The 14,598-nt window shown below is 37.4% G+C and overlaps 1 protein-coding gene across 2 annotated transcripts in view; it reads left to right on the forward strand.

Annotated features, from left to right (window-relative positions):
• LOC145674428 (uncharacterized) overlaps positions 1-14,598 on the forward strand; it is a 1,698,027-nt gene that overhangs the window by 400,985 nt on the left and 1,282,444 nt on the right. The gene's annotated exons all lie outside the window — the stretch shown is intronic.

Here is a 14,598-nt window from a genome sequence, read left to right on the forward strand (position 1 = left end):
AAAAGACGGTATGTAATTGTCAAATAGTTCCACCTATGTTTTCAGAAAAAAATAATAGAATTAGGTTGCTTTTATAAGAGAAAGATACTTGAAATTAAATTAAATTAAATCTTTCTACGTTCGACGAAAGTTCTATGTTCCACGGTTATGCCGGCAGGAAAGAGTATAGATGAAGTGTAACATCAAATTTTCATGCTACATCAATCATTTTCCTGTTAAGAGTCTTCATCCCGGCGAAATTAAAATACCGCTAGTTTTGCATTAATTATGTGATATCTTCAAATAGATAAAAAGATGTGGAACAAGAGCGCCCTAGACAATATTATATTACATGAGAAACCGATATCACGACTCACTTATCTGCTTTCGATTTCGAGCCATCTTGAAAATCGGCATTTATTTTCGCGTTTCTAAAGATCTGAAAACGGAAAGCCACTAGGTGACTTGTGATAACGGTACCTCATGCAAAATAATATTGTCTAGGGCGCTCTTGCTCCATATTTCAATTATATTTTATCTATTTGAAGATATCACATAATTACTGTAAAATTAGCGGTATTTTAATTTCGCCGGGATGAAGACTCTTAAACAAGTAAAGTTTTAATGAGAAAGTGCAAGTGTGTATGATGAGTTAGGCATGTTCTGGGGGGGTCTGTACCCGGTGGACCCCCAGCTTGGGTGAGCCCTTGACACGATTCAATATTGATCCGCATAAAGGTAAAACAGTAACAAATAGCGAGAAGCGATGTTTTAAAATCAATTTATAATCTAACTCCATATGCTATATTCTCTTTCAACCTTGTACTCAAACCAAAATTTGGAAAAATCAAGAACTTTCGGTTTTTAACGTTGATCGCTGTATAGTGAAATAATGGCATATAAGGAGAAATGGCTGTAAACAGTCACTTATGCATCCAAAGGACATGTTCCATCTTCCATCTAATTTGTCTACTAATACCAGAAGTGATTAGAAATTTACTACCACTTCCGGATTCAATATTTATTGAGAAAATATCATGACATTAATTAATCTTAAATATAATAAATGTCGGTGATCGATGTAACACTAGTTAATTTATAAAATATGAATACAATTACTAGACTATTGTTTGGAGAAAATTGTCTGGGCAACCCGGCGATATTAAATTACCGCTAATTTTAAAATAATTATGTGATATCTTCAAATAGATAAAATATAATTGAAATATGGAACAAGAGCGCCCTAGACAATATTTTGCGTGAGGTACCGTTATCACAAGTCACCTAGTGGCTTTCCGTTTTCAGGTGTTTAGAAACGCAAAAATAAATGCAGATTTTCAAAATGGCTCGAAACCGAAAGCAGATAAGTGAGTCATGATAACGGTTTCCCATGTAAAATAATATTGTCTAGGGCGCTCTTGTTCCACATTTCGATTATCTTTTATCTATTTGAAGATATCACATAATAACTGTAAAATTAGCGGTATTTTAATTTCGCCAGGATGAAGACTCTTAAGGAAAAAAAGACGAGAGGAGGGTAGTGTTGAGCGAGGACTTTGAGTTCCGATCAGACTAGGTGAAACGAAAGTTTTATTGCAAGGTAGAGTTGTTCCAACACAATAAGATCCATTTTCCGAGACGAGTCATTACTTCCGATACATATTTTCAAGACGAGACAACTTCAACTCTTGAGGTAACCGAAGGGGATTTACTATTATTCTAATTTAGGGTAGGGTTAGATGTAGAGTTGGTTAATATGATTTAAAAAATCATTTTCTTAAGACTGCAAGGAACTAAGACGCCGAAACGACAAGAACTATTGAACATTGTCTTTCGGAACGAGAAACAAAGAAGTCATTATAACTTTAGGTATTTGAGAACAATACTCAGCAGTCACAAGCAAACAGTTGAAGCTTGAGCAGGAAAAAGCCAATAATAATCTTTCTTGTCTCTCGTCAATAAAATTTTTTGAAGAAAGATAGTAGCTATTTTGTGATATTGATACTAACAAAAGTCAACACTATCTCCCAAATGAAAATGCAACACATTAGTACGGGTACCTCAAAACCTGGAAAATTATTTTCAAAAATTTATTACGAAAGTAACACAGAAATATTGGGAAGCTCAGTCCTCTCAATGACAATATTGGAGAAAAACGAAAATCTTTGAGTTTAACGTCCCACGATTATGTCCGTTAGGCTACCGGAGACGATCAGTAAAGCAAGTGAATGATGATGAAAGAATTGGCGGAATGAGAAGGTGGGAGGAAAAGGGAATAAACCGAGAAAACCCACAGGTACGATGTTGTCTACTACAAACTTACTTGGCCCGGGATCGAACGAGAAATTTCACACTTCAGAGACAAACGCTCTACCACTGAGCCACCGTGCCCTTCGGACAATATTGGAGACCTGAAGGGTTTGAACCCTCATAGTCCAGCGCCTATAATAATAAACTACGTTGATCTGAGTTTTAATATACAGTGAAACCTGTTAACTTGGCCACCTCCCTAAGTTGGCCACCTGCTTATCTTGGCCAAGTTCGTCTTGAACCTGCATTTTCCCATAAGACATTCATTACTCATTACTCTGTAAGTTGGCTACCTGTCTATCTTGGAAGTTGGCCGCATTGAAGCTATGTTTATCCTATGTTGCTAATGATAAATTTACCTGTGCATCTTGGCCACGCGAATACGTTTTGTTATTTTTCTTAACTCTTTCGTATTCCCGTATGAGAGCAAAATGTTCTGTGTTTGTTACTGGACACAGAGAAACATAGATCCCCACGATTTGTTCTTGGAGGTCAATGGCCAGAACACTACCCTGACAAAGGGGTGGAGAGAGTGGCGAATAAGAAAACGCACGTACAGGAATTCAGGAAATGGTCGTACGTATTTGTTTACCCTGTCTGTTTTGGTAAAACCATTAGCTATATCGGCTCCTTTCATCAGTGGGGAGCTTTAGTAATTCCGGAAAATTCTCAAGGTTAAAGCTAACCATATCAATTGTGATTTATTGGCACCTGACGGCTTGTCGAAAGGTAGCGGAGGTTTTCAATTACTTCAAGGGAAACACTTGTAGCTCATTAACAAGAGGTAGTTACTACAAAATTAGAATGTGCATATGTGAAAAAAAAAACATAGTCTAGGATGAACCAGCGTGATTAAATTTGTTATTAGTAACTGCTTTGCTACTTTTCGAAAGGTATTTACAGAAAATATTTGTCACTGCCGAAAACAAAATCATATAAACTGCATATAAATTATTGAATTTATAATTTTGCTTTTTTTGTTTTCAATTTGAATAACTCAGTGTGTTACAGTATTAATTTCAATAAACTGCGTACATACGTTTCGATTTTATGGTTGTGTGATTGTGTTTTCCGTCCGAATAATTCAGTGTACCAGACTAGTTTTCAGGAAGAAAAAGGCACATATATTAAATATACTGTAGTATTTTTTCTAGTACTGTGTATTATGATTTCTCTATATACATTATTTAAAAGTAGCTGTGATGATATTGCTTATTAAAATTTTATAACCATGTAATACTAGAAATCCTATTCTAAAAATACACCAATCACTTATTTTCTGTAAGTTGGCCACCTGTCTAAGTTGGCCACTTTTCAATGGAACCGACGGTGGCCAACATAGACAGGTTTCACTGTACTACATACTAGTATGTTTGAACATACTAGTATCCGTTTCTTTTAAACCATTGTATAAAATGAACTAACACTTATCACAGTTTCTGGAGTTTTTCGATATAATTGAGTTATAATAATTTATAGAGCTGTAAATTCAATATTTTGTTTATGGAATATTAACGTATATTCAATGTGATGTGGCATGTATGTGTGTATGTATATTAGAGTATAACTCTGGAACACCTAGAGCTATTTCAACTAAACTTAACACACATGTAACTTACGATCTGGGCAAATTTTACCAGCGGCGCGACACCCTTATTGGGAGGAAAGTTTTTGCCCAGGAAAAAATAATTTTAGACCTGGGATGTATGCAACCAAACTTGCACCCAAGTGGTTATGATCGACCGCATATGAAACTCCCATTCTCATTTTACTTTCCCTCACCATCTTCTATTTCTTATTTGCTCTTTCGTACAGAACGACACGAAATTAAACCGAGAAACGTCAGGAGGTGATGCCTGGCAGCAAAACAAAAAAAAATCTAAATAACATAATTTGAAATCCGTTATATTTAGGTGCTGGGACGCTAAAAAATATCAGGAAATATGTCTACAGCGTGGGAACTAGTTTAACTATTAATGAAAACCAAACGCCAGTTAGAGCAAATCTGAATTCATTACTGTCAAACGTGTCGACGGAAGAACACTGCAGAAGCGATTCCTCACTGACTATAGGGATGCAATTCTGATAGAGATGTCCACGTCTCATTGGCTTGGGCGCAATTCTAAAGTTTACCATTTTACTGCCAATAATTTAACATTCTGACAACTAAATTTAACGCTCTACCCTCTAAATTTCTATTCGGTTCTCCAATTTACCGTTGTTCGTCAAAATTTGTCATTTTGCTCTCCAAATTTACCGTTCTCTCCACAAAAAATATCATTCTGCCATCCAAATTTGCCCTTCTCCTCCCCAAAATTTTTCATTCCAAATTTATAATTCCCCTAAAATGTATCGTTCCGCCTTCCATATGTACCATTTTCCCCAAACATGTATCATTATGCCCTCCAAATATACCATTCTCCTCCAAAATTCATTATTCAACCTTCCAAATTTATCGTTTTGTCTTCAAATTTATAATTCCTCCCCAAACTTTATCATTATTTCCTAAAAATTTACTGTTCTCTTTCAAAATTTATCATTCACACCTCCAAATTTACAGTTGTCCCTTAAAATTTATCGTTCTTCCCTCCAAATTTACCATTCTCCCCCCCAAAATATATCATTCTGCCCTCCAAATATATCATTATTTCCCAAAATTTATCATTCCCCCATCCAAATTTACCATTTTACTCCCAACATTTGTCATTCTGCTCTCCAAAGTTACCATTCAACCTACAAAATTTAACATTCCGCTCTCCAAATTTACCATTTTACTCTCAACACTCGTCATTCTGCCCTGCAAATTTACCATTCTTCCTCCAAAATTTATCATTCTTCCCCTCCAAATTTACCATTCTTCCCCCAAAATATATCATTCTGCTCCCCAAATTTACAGTTCTCCCCCAAAATTTATCATTCTCTCTTCCAAATTTATCATTTTCCCCGCAAAAATTATCATTCTGCCCTAAAATTTCCCAATATCCCCCAAAATTTATCATTCTGCTCTGAGATTTTCCATACTCCAGTTTGATTGTTCAATTTCGACAGAAGAAAGAATATATCGTACCAAATAATTTTAAAGGCGCAACCTGTCCCACAAAATGCGCTTTTGGGCACCAGTGAATTCTGAAACTAGATTCCGCCCTTAAAAACGAACACACTAACATATTGTCATGAGAGAGTTCGTCTTTCCACACACACACAAAAAAAAAAAAAAAAAAAAGTTGATGGGAATGCTAAAGAAAGTTCGACTGGAATGAAAAATGGTTCAAGATCAATACAGTGCTTGCACACAGGGTGCTACAAATTAAATTGACTTGCATGTGATGGCTTACACACGATAAAATAAGGCCAAAAGACTCAACATTGAGCCACATTTGCTTTATTTTAGACGCTACACAATTACATATATCTCTGAAGAGATATCCAGAGCGAACTTAGTGAGAATTTGAAGACCTGCATGTACCCATGCTTGTGTGTGTGTGTGTGTGTGTGTGTGTGTGCGAGATGAGACTAGAAGATGGAAGGGTCTTCTGGCTGGACTACTTCGCCCAATGTTTTGATATCAAACATTATTGTAGTGATACAGGAATCGTGCTGGGTAAAGTGATTATAGGAACATAAGAAAGAACATACCGTAACTTGGGGTTACTTGGAAAATCTGGGGCTATTTGGAAAACTGCAAATTTTGTGTTATATGATATAATAATGAGAGAACTGTGACAGATACGCCTTTTTCTTCCAGGCCAATAAAAAGTAGGCACCTGAAAGAAAAATAATACGGATGGTAATAGCTTGTGTGTCTTATTTATAGACTGCTCTAAAATTTATCATAGCAAATGATACTTTCTTTCTGAGTTCTCTGTAAATTGTCCCTGTGTTTCCGTAATGAAAAGTGATTTTTAAAAGGTTGTGTTTAAGTGGTTTATCATTGCTTAAAGAAGTTGCCTAATGAGACGAATTTGTTTCAATTTCCATTTCCTTTCTGGTACAATCTGTGGCCATTTTCTAATTTCAGTTCTTCTTTCTACTAACAATGATGATATTGATCAGGGGATAGACAATATGGCATTATTGAATTGTTTTCCTGAACCTACCTTCAACCGCACTAAAGGTTGTGCAAAGAAAAAAATCTCTTTTTTATTTAAAACAGACTAGAGCTACATTATTATGAAAGAAACATAGGCATGTTACATATTAATCTTTTCAGAAAAGTGTGATCTTAAAAGTGGTTCTTTCCAAATAGTTCCAGCTTTCACACAGCTCTCACTACTATGAAAAACCATATTTTCCAAGCAGCCCCAAAAGCGGGGCTACTTGGAAACAGCACATTCTGCTTCCTGGGAGGCTTCAGTCTCAGTAAAATTTTGTTATGACTGCAGGAAAAAGTAACATGGACTAAGCTCTAGAAACATCACAAGAAGAAGAGCAATTAATTGGAATAAATAAAAAGGAGTAGTATAAAAAAGAGCTTTCCAAGTAACCCCAGTTTACGGTTTATCAACATTTAAAGATACACAATACACTACACAATATAGGCTACTTCAATAATAAATATGGCTTAAGTGTTAATATATCACGCCCTTCGTGAAAGTGTCGTGACGTGTAAAGATTCCGATAACTTCAAGATGAAATTAAGAAACAAAAATCAGAACATACCTTTTAAATAAAAGTCGAGAAAAATCGGGACGAAACAAACATTTCCCGGGAATCAAGACTAAACGTGAAAATTAATCTTCGAGAATTGAGACGAGACAAAATTTCTATCAAGTTCACGAGACGAAACGAGTAATCCTTATTCCACGTCTCGCCTTGTGGCCATAAACTAACAAAAACATAACTGTTTTATGATTTTTTTTTTCAAATACTGTACTTTTAAACCTATTACTACTTAGTCAGTCCCAACGCTCATTAGATTCAATCTCCTACATCGTCTCTTTCGCTTGATTGTTCTACATATTTTCTTCCCCTGTCATTTGGGGGAACCGTGGCTTATTGCTTGAGCGCTTGCATCTGGTACAGTCAGTGACAAATGTTCTTTCCGTTTGTTAAAATTTATTTTGGGAATAACGATAGAACGTACACAGTTTCACCGATTTACAAGGCTAGAAGGTACTGAAAATTACATTCTTTTAAATATACTGAAAACTCTACTCAAAATTTCCTTCCATTCTGAAATTATTTTGGAAACTAACTTCATCAAACGGAAAAAAAAGTTTTGTCACTGACTGATTGGTAGAGCGTTCAGCTCTGGTGCATGGGGTCCCTGGTCCAAACTCTGCCCCTGCCAAGTGAACTTTTCGGTGGATAAACACCGTGTGCGTGGGTTTCCTCAGGGTTCTCCCGTTTCCTCGTACTTTCTTCATTCCATCATTTCATTCATTTATTATCATCACCGTCTCCTTTAGCCTAACTGGCATAACCGTGGGACGTAAAATTCAAAAATTTTATTTCATTTTTTGTCGCTGACTCTATGTGGGGTTCTTGATTCGATCCCCGGCGAAGTAAGTATATGATGCGCAACATTGTGTCTGTGGCTTTTCTCGGGCTACTCCCGTTTCCTTTGCCGTAATCATCCGTCTCTTTTAACATAAGCGTGGGACGTTAAACCGAAATACTTCATTCAATTTTCCCTTTGTCATTTACCCTATTATGAAAACGTGTTCAAAAATCATGACTTGTTTATACCTTTATTGACACTAGTTCTTGCGCCCAAGCTTTCTGCTTACTGTACACTGCAAATTAAAATCCTGTTTAATAATGCTAATTTAAAAAAATATAATTGTTTACAAAGAAAGAAGCGGACTCTTTTAGCCAGCATCCTTCGTAGAAAGACCAATTGGATTGGACACATCTTCCGAAAAAAATATCTTTTTTTCATACCGCTATAGAAAGGAAGATGGAAGGAAAGCGGAGAATAGGAAGAAGAAGAAGACAACGATCAATGATTTGAAGAAAAATAGAAGCAAATATTGGGATTAAAAAAAGGAAGATGAAGATCGGGAAACGTGGAAGAGACATTTCAAGACCCAAACTTTTTTTTAAAAAAAAGAAAAACAATCGTTATTCCCTGAACCCGCGAAAAGGCACAATACTTAATAATAATAATAATAATAATAATAATAATAATAATAATAATAATAATAATAATAATAATAATTGTTTACATGTAACAAATGTATTCATTTTTTTTTTAATTTTCTTTTTGTCCTTTTTTGTAGTTTGGACACTTACAGCCCAAAATCCACAAGTTTTATTTATGCAATTATTCAAGGAATTCGATATACACAACAATCCAGCAAGTAGCGACATCTATTCAGGCTGGCAAATTATAGTGCATGTAGCGACATCTCACTACGATATTAGTATTCGAAATTAGCGTGAAGCACTGAGACCTTTCTCATCCATTATAAGGAATTATCATTGCGATCCTTGTTGGTATAGAAGCTGCATTACAAATCTCTTAAGCAGAGTTGTATAACATTCTAGGATAATGCGTGGTATATACTGACTTAGTTTCTTTTTATAATTGGGATGAACAACTAAGTGACTAATATTTTTTTTTTCAAAAATTATTTTTTTCTAGAAATAATATATAAAAGTAACCAAGAAAGTTCTGTCACTTTTTCACCCATCACCTTTGAACATCGATATGTCACATAAGACGTGCCTGAAATATCAAAAATAGTCTCCATCAACATCAACGACCTTCTGCTAACGTTCTGGAAGGCCATGTATTCCATCACGGTAGAAGTTGGTGGGCCGACAAGCGAAGAATGTATCAGTACATATTGCACCTCTGCTACGGATTTGAACTGGCATCCTCTAAGGTGATTGTCCAAGGAATGGAACAGTTGATAATCGAACAGTGCAATGTCCGGGAAGTATGTCGGATGCAAAAGTGTTTCCCATCCAAGGCGTAGAATGTTGTTCCAGGTCATCCTAGCCACGTGGAGCTTAGCGTTGCCCTGTAACAGGATGACCCCTTTGCGGTTCAGAAGTGCTGACTCCAGAGTTTTGATTATTTCTTGAACATGGCTCACTTGCTGACAGTATATAGTTGCATTGATGCTCTGACCAGCTGGTAGCAGTTCCTATGCACGATACCGCAAGCAGTCCACTAAGCACACAGGAAGACTTTTCCGGAAAGGCTCCTTCCTCAGATGAGACAGCAAAGAAACACAGGTGTCTGCTCGCGTTGTTTTCTGGCCCAGACTCAAATCATGTGGGAACCATCGACCCAACTAGTATTGCTTCCCAAGTTGATGGAGGTGATCCAGATGGTTTCTCCATTCATACTGTATTGTAATCCCAGTTCCTCAAATGTCTGGCCACTATTCGCCTCAATTGTTGTCTGAATGTCCTCATTTTGTACGCGTATTGGTCCTACGGCACCTGGTACGTCTTCGTCGCCGTTATTAAACTTGTTAAACCACTGCTGCACTGTCCGCGTAATCACGACACCCTCACAAAAGGCCTAGCATATCTTACGCTCCACTGCAGCGGCGTTTGACCCCAGTTTGAACTCGTACAGCATACACGCCCTTATGACGCTCTGTGGAGGTACTATGTTCACTCTGTCCTTACGCAAATTCACGGTGTAGCTGAACTGCCACAACCAGGTAGTATGTTGGATATACCAACACCAACAACTGGCCTTCACCTTATCTCCATTCGCATTCAGCTTAGGGTGTGAGGGCCAGTGGAATACAGACTTCCACAAAAAAGCGAATTTTCTTGGTTGCTCTTATAATAAATACTGGAAGACAATTTGAAGCATAGAAACCATGCTGTGCAAAATACCTAGTTGCTGTATTACCTTATCAAAGAAATCTGTATTACTTTATGTTTACTCAAATTGGTATTAAATTTGTATACAACGGAAAGAATACAATCAAAACACAATCGATGAACCGAGTTCAGAAGCTATCAGCTCCAAAAGTAAGGAACATACCCTCCATTACCGGACTACTTCCCACCAAATTTCATTTGATTTCGGCCAGCAGTTGCTGAGAAATCTATATATATAAAATTGAAAATCACTATGTTTGTGACTAAATCTTCTGGACCGCCCGGCAGATCTCGATCAAATATGACGCACGCATGAGGTTCGAGACTGGGCTGGTTTTAGGCTATTCACTTTGATGGTTGAACTGAGCGACGGGGAAGGGGGAGGGGTATAGAAAAATAAAGAAAACTTAATAACTCCTGAACCACTTGACCGATCTTGATCAAATTTTCAACATAGATGAGATTCAGGCCTGGAATTGTTTTTATGATTTAAATTTGACAGAGCAACATAGGGGAGGAGACGAAGGGGGAGATATATAAAAATCAATTTATATAAGACTAAAAGTGACTATTTTTGTAACTTAATAACTTCTGAACTATCCGACCGATTTCAATCAAATTTTCAAGATACATGAGGTTTAAATCTGGAAACATTTTTGTAATTTCATTTTAACGGTAGATCCTAGGGAAGGAGGAGTGGAGGGGGAAGTGTAAATAAAAACTAATAAAACCTAATAATTTTTGAACCACAAAAACAATCTCGATCAAATTTTCAACATAAATGACGGTTGGGCCTTGGGTGTTTTTTTTTTATCGTTTTACTTTGACGAGCTAACCTGGGGGAGGGGGAGATATATATGTAAAAAAATAAAATTAAAATGACTGCCTTTGTGACTTCATCACTCTTGAACCATCTGCCGATCTCAATCAAATTTTCAACATACATGAGTTAGGGGCAGGGATTACTTTAGGCTACTGACTTTGACAATGCAACGTAGGGAGGGGTAGGGGGAGAGAAATTTTAAAATGATCAAAAATGACCGATATTAGTGCTGAATCTATAGTTTTCGGGATCGATGAGAGAAACAGTGACACTTCTGATGCTGTTTCAATCCAAGTTCAGTCTGATTGTTGGGGATGGGGAGGGTACAACGTAGGGGAGGGGAATACACATTTAAAAATGATCGAAAATGACTAAAATTAGTGTCGAAACCATAGTTTTAGGAATAGCTGAGATTAACAGTGACAATTCTGATGCCGTGTGCCGCAGCACGAAGGAGGGAAGCTATATATACCCAAGGGGAGGAGGAGGGGAGAGAAATTTATAAATGATCAAAAATGACCAATATTAGTGTTGAATCCATAGTTTTCGGGGTCGCTGAAAGAAACAGTGACACTTCTGATGCTGTTTCAATCCAAGTTCATCCTGACAGTTGGGGAGAGCTAGGGCACAACGCAGTGGAGGGGGAGGGTACAACGGAGGGGAGGGGATAAACATTTAAAAATGATCGAAAATGACTAATTTTAGTGTCGAAACCATGGTTTTAGGGGTAGCTCAGATTAACAGTGAAATTCTGATGTTATGTGCCGCAGCACGGAGGAGGGAGAAGAGGAGCTATATGTAATAATAATAATCGAAAATGACCAATATTAGTGTCTAATCCATAGTTTTCGGAATCATTCAGTTGAACAGTGACATTTTCGATCCGGTTTAAATCCAAAATCACCTCCGCCACTTGGGAAGGGTGAGAAAGAGAGATACAAAAATGATCGAAAATGGCCACTATCAGTGTCGAATTTATAGTTTTCTGGGTCGCTTAGATGAAAAATGATATATTCAATCCTTTTTAAATTCAAATTCAACCCCGCCACTTAGGGGAGGGGAGGAAGAGATATTTAAAAATGATCGAAAATGACCGACATTGGTGCTGAATCCACATTTTTTAAGTGCGCTGAGATGAACGGTGACACTTCCCATGCCATGGCCCGCAACATAGGGGAGGGGGATATGGAACCCGGAAGTTCAATGCCGCGTTCACAAAAGCTCTCCACTGACTTCTATCCTTAGCTAACTGCATCCAGTTTCTACTTTGTATTCCAATCTCTGCGAGATCCATCTTAATATTGTTCTCCCATCTGCGCCTACGTCTTCCTAATGGTCGTTTTCCGATTGGACTTCCAGTCAAGACTTTGAAAGCGTTTCTACTTTCTTCCATTCCAGCAACATGACCCGCCTATCTAAGCCTCCTAGACTTGACGACCCTAACAATGTTGGGTAAACCAAATAAATTATGTAGTTCCTCGTTATGAAGTTTCCGCCATTACCCATTCCCGTTCCTTTTGGGTCCGAATATTCGTCTCAGGATCTTGTTCTCAAATACTTTCAGTCTATGTTCTTCCCTCAAATTAAGTGACCATGTTTCGCAACATACAGAACAACAGGCATGAATATCGTTTTATAAATTTTAAGCTTCAAATTCCTCGACAGAATTTGCGACAACAAGAGATTTTGAACCGAATATATATAAACGATCGAAAATGACCAATATTAGTGTCGAATCCATGGTTTTCGGGGTCTCCGAGATGATCAATTATCTTTCTGATAGCTGTTAAATCGATGCCATTTAAAACGAAAACAGCATATTTCACGGGCACTACACACATAAGATACGTAGTTGCGCATTTAAATTTTCATTTCAACCCAGCGAAGCGGGTAGTATATGCTAGTAAAGTTTTATATCCAAGCTGAACCAATACTGTCTCTCACCGAGCTTGCAGTCAAATATAATGATCTTCATTCCTCAAAGTATGAGCTACTTTTCCACCAAATTTGGTCTAAACATAGCAAGTAATTGCCAAGAAATAATTTACAACATAAAAGTGGAGCCAAGTCTAACCTGTTCCTGGCTGAGCTCGCCCACCAAATATAACTAACTCACTGTATGGCATATGGAACCTGGAGGCTCAATGCCACGTTCGCAAAAGTACTCCATTGACTGTTCTATCCTTAGCCAACTAGATCCAGTTTCTACTTTGTATGCCTATTTCTGCGAGATCCGTCTTAATATTTTCCTCCCATCTGAGCCTAGGTCTTCCTAACGGTTGTTTTCCGGTTGGACTTCCAGCTAAAACTTTCAAAGCGTTCCATTTTTTTCCATTCTGGCTAACGTGACCCGCCCACCTGAGCCTCCTAGAATTGATTACCGTAACTACAAATGTTTGGTAAACGGCATAAATTATGCAGGTCCTTGTTATGAAGTTTCCGCCATTCCCCATTATCGTTCCTTTTGAATCCGAATATTCGTCTCAGAATCTTGTTGTCAAACACTTCAGTCTACGTTATTCCGTCAGAGTAAGAGACCATGTTTCGCAACCATACAGAACAACAGGCATGATTATCGTTTTATAAATTTTAAGCTTCAAATTCCTCGACAGAATCCGCGACGACAAAAGATTTTGAACGGAATAATGACACGAATTCCCTGCTTTTAGTCGGCATTTAATTTCTTCGTGAATATGGTTTTCGTCTGTTAATATTGATCCTAGATTTTGAAAGTATGCACTTTAGGAAAAGTATTATTTTTAATTTTAACGCTTCCACAATTTATAGTACTGTATGAGGTCGGTGCGTAAGTTCGTGCGGTTTTCTTTTGGGTTAGCAACAATGTGGCGTGAAGCGATTGTTTATCATTGTTCCGTTATTTTACCGTAGTTTGGAGTTTGTGTGTTGTATTTAATAGAACACAGATTTTCTTGATTGTGAACGTATTGTTATATATATTTCAGACAAACTAAATATGGAATGTCAGGTTGGGAGAAGTGATCATTTCCGTCACATTTTACTCTTCGAGTTTAACCGAGAATCCAGTGCAGCAGAAGCTGGGAGAACAATTTGTGCAGTGGAATGAAGCAATTGCTGAACGAACAGCACAGAAACGCTTCTCTTAACCAATAGCTAACAGATTTCTTCCAGCCAAAACCAAAACACTTCTACAGGCGAGGCATTGAATTGCTACCTGAACTTTGGCAGAAGGTCATGGATAGTGGAGGTAAATACATCACTGACTGATTGTGAGTTAATATAAGTGGCAGCAAAATGTATTCACTGTATTGTTACCCTCGTAGAATATGTCTATTATGTCTATGAATGTTATGTCTATGAATTAAGAGAACAGCAGAATAAAAATAAAATATAAAATATAAGAACCGCACGAACTTGTGCATCGACCCAATATTACGATCCCGACGAACTTCCATGTATTTAGTTATCTCTGCATTTACTACTAAACCTATGTCCCTGCAAGCATTTAGTAAGACCTCTGCATTTCTTTCTATTGTTCTCATATCATGCCCTATTAAATTTACATCATCAGTATACGCCGTAAGCTGGTGAATACCATTCAGCTCTAGGCCCAGGTTGCTATCTTTGATTTTCCTTGTAGCGTACTCCAGGACAAAGTTGAATAATAACGGCGACAGCTTATTTCCTTACTTCAGGCCATTATCGACGGCCACCAA

Source organism: Thermobia domestica, chromosome 17, assembly GCF_964235325.1.
Source record: "Thermobia domestica chromosome 17, izTheDome1.hap1.1, whole genome shotgun sequence".
Taxonomy (NCBI): Eukaryota; Metazoa; Arthropoda; class Insecta; order Zygentoma; family Lepismatidae; genus Thermobia; species Thermobia domestica.